Raw genomic sequence first — 3650 nt, forward strand, 5'->3', positions numbered from 1 at the left:
ACTGAAGACCACAACAACAACAACATATATATATATATATATATATATATATATATATATATATATATATGTATATATAATGTGCGTGCGCGTGCGCTTTAACAAGCTAAACGGCCATGATCTTGCAAATTATTAATTATACGATCTCTGTTTATTGATGGGAAGGTCTGTGAATAAATAAAGAAATATTTCGTATCACTTGATAATTGTTGGAACCCAATGATGCAGTCATTTTACCTGAAAGAACAAAATTAATGTTACAGGAACCACATAAAGACTACGTCATGACAAAAACTAAGACTTCGCTCACAAAATATACACGGAATCATCGAAAATGCAAAGAATAGTTACGAGACTGAAGAACGGATTTACACAGCTCGGTTACAAATCAAAGGCACTGCATACGAAAACGAATTTTGGCCTGCACTAGCTGAAACTGCATTTCCCCACCATATTTCTCATAATGGATGAGTACAGTCATGAAAATGTTGCATGAACATGGCATGCCGGGCAAGGCATTTGCAGCAAGTATTAACGTATCCTCCATCGCTCGTCAACAGTGAAATGCGGACCGTTATAATCCTTAAAAGTTTTCTCATACAGACACAGATCACGAGCACTAACTATTCTCTTTTGCTCTCAATAGATCTCAGAATAGTCGCACTTCCTCCTTACCACCTTCGCCGCAGCGGATACGAGAACAGAAAAGAACGGAATAGAACATTTGTTACTGCTTCGAAAACAGAGGAAATGCTGCCCGCCCTGGCCGCATTGAATTCTCATTGGTCGAGCCGCCGCTCACTCCAAAGAACATAGTTAACATAAACCACCGCAGCTGAGTCACATGTGACTACTTCACAGATATCGACCACTAGACACAGACTATCGCAGCAAAAACTGTTCGTGAGTTAGGAGATGTAAAACGTGAGAAATCGGAAGACGAAGATCGTAACATGCAAACTTTCATGCTATTCCCGGTGTCTTCACACATATCACCATACCCTCCCTTTTCCTAGTCATTGTGTTCGACATATTCCTTCCCTCTCCGATTCTGCGGAAAACCACTTAATTTATTTAATTTTCAGCGCCTTTTTGTAACACCACGCCTCAAACGCTTCGATTCTCTGCCTCTCCAGTTTTCCCACACATAATTTTTCACTTTCATGCAGTGTTGCGCTCCAGAATCTTATTATCAGAAATTTTTTCTAATATTAAGGCCTTCGTTTGATACTAGTATGTTATAGCCGCTGTCTCAATTGAAATATTGTTCTCGTACACTTTAATTCCTGTCTACTCTTTTTTAGCCATGCCGTTTTAGGAGCTGATTTTACCTTTGAACTAATATTACCGGGACATACATTTCATGTGATACATTTGAAAGAAATTTAACATTTTTCCTAGACAGTGGACGGAAGCGACACGGACGGGTTGACCAATGTAACTGCTCCTGCAATCACAGCCACAAGTGACCCATCGGGACCATCCGACCGCCGTATCATCCTCAACTTAGGATGCGGATAGGAGGGGCGTGGGGTCAGCACACCGCTCTCCCGATCGTTATGATGTTATGCTTGACCAAAACCGCTACTATTCGGTCGAGTAGCTCCTCAATTGGCATCACGAGGCCGAGTGCACCCCGGAAAATGGCAACAGCGCTTGGTGGCCCGGACGGTCACCCATCCAAGTGCCAGTCACGCCCGACAGCGCTTAACTTCGGTGATCTGACGGGAACCGGTGTATCCACTGCGGCAAGGCCGTCCTGCAATCACAAGGAATCTCACTAATTCCAGGGATCCTGAGGCCGGAATTGTCTTCAACTGGGCGGTGCATCTTCGGTACCTCCTTTGTGGACGGAAAATGAATCATATGTCTTGTATTCCCAAAAACCTGCCTTACCAACCGTAGTACCGCGTAGCGTAAGAAGCACAATTGATGAATCATCACGCGACTGTCGTCTCGGCCTTAGTGTCCGCCGAACTTGACGATTTCTTATGACTGCTGGATCAACCACATCGGTTAGTCCATCTGTACCATTTCCGAACACTGCCTGACACCACTGGTGCACTAAAAATATCAACAAGTTGACAAATCACACACACAGAGCAATGTTTGATGAAAATAAAATCTAGTCTAGCGTTCCTACGTAATGGGATTCTGTTGTTATGGAGGCAGTAGACAATCTTAGCCCCTTTGTGAATGTACCACAGCACGATACAGGGCTAGTCCAGTGACTGCATCTGTTTTCCAGATCACATTCATCATAGCACGCAGTACGTCAGTGGACGTTTAGCTGTTTGTGACAGCTTCTGCAGTATGTCTCTTCCACAGAAGTGCCGGCCGCAGTGGCCGAGCGGTTCTAGGCGCTTCAGTCTGGAACCGCGCGACCGCTACGGTCGCAGGTTCGAATCCTGCCTCGGGCGTGGATGTGTGTGTCGTTCTTAGGTTAGTTAGGTTTAAGTAGTTCTAAGTTCTAGGGGACTGATGACCGCAGATGTTAAGTCCCATAGTGCTCAGAGCCATTTGAACCATTTCCACAGAAGTTTGTGGTCAATATGGAGTCCACGATCGACTACAGTCGTGGCGTATCATGTACGGCCCAAACTGCAGCGTCTCCATGGAAGGTTCCCTGTGTCTTGTGAGGAGTAGTTAATATCGAAAATGTTCTTTGCCAAAACATTACGATCACCTGCCTAATAGCTTGTTTGTCCGTCTTTGGATGAAATTCATCACTGATTCTGTGCACCAGGGATCAGACAGTTTGTTGGTAGGTTTGTGGAGGTATGTCGCATTAGGGGTCCACGTACAGGTCATGTAATCCGCGTAAGTAACGGGCGAAAGATTTGCGTACGCGGCTGTGGCTCCCGACACCGATCCAGATGGGTTCCATAGAATTTACATCAGGCGAATCTGGTCGCCGAGACGTCAACGTGAGTTCACCATAATGCTCCTCAAACCCAAATCAGTGTGGCGTGGCTCTGGGTCCGAATCATGGGCAACTATACTGCTGAAATATGACATCGCCGTCGGGGAAGACGTTAAGCATGAAAAAATGCAGGTGGTCTTCGATTACCACCAGAGGCCCCATGCAAGCGCAGGAGTGCGTCTCACATAGCACAATACTGCTCCCACCAGGCTGTGTCCCTGCACGTCTCGAGCCGCCGTTCACCTCGTTGACGGTGTTTGTGGAGACGACAATCGACCTAGCGTAGCAAATACGTGATTCACCCAAAGAGCCGATACATTTTCCGTTGATCAGTGGTCGAATCCCGACGGTCACGCGCCCATTGCAATCGTAACTGACGATGTCGTTGGGCCAACACGTGAACATGCAGGGGAGGTCTGCTGCGGAGCTCCATGTTCAATACGAGGCGCATTCAAGTTCTAAGGCCTCCGATTTTTTTTCTAATTAACTACTCACCAGAAATCGATGAAACTGGCGTTACTTCTCGACGTAATCGCCCTGCAGACGTACACATTATTCACAACGCTGACGCCATGATTCCATGGCAGCGGCGATGGCTTCTTTAGGAGTCTGTTTTGACCACTGGAAAATCGCTGAAGCAATAGAAGTACGGCTGGTGAATGTGCGGCCACGGAGAGTGTCTTTCATTGTTGGAAAAAGCCAAAAGTCACTAGGAGCCAGGTCAGGT

The 3650-nt window shown here is 46.1% G+C and overlaps 1 pseudogene; it reads right to left on the bottom strand.

Annotated features, from left to right (window-relative positions):
• Positions 1-1646: 1646 nt before the first annotated feature.
• Positions 1647-1762, bottom strand: LOC124790331 (annotated as a pseudogene).
• Between the last annotated feature and the right edge of the window lie 1888 nt (positions 1763-3650).

This window comes from Schistocerca piceifrons, chromosome 3 (genome assembly GCF_021461385.2).
Source record: "Schistocerca piceifrons isolate TAMUIC-IGC-003096 chromosome 3, iqSchPice1.1, whole genome shotgun sequence".
Taxonomy (NCBI): domain Eukaryota; kingdom Metazoa; phylum Arthropoda; class Insecta; order Orthoptera; family Acrididae; genus Schistocerca; species Schistocerca piceifrons.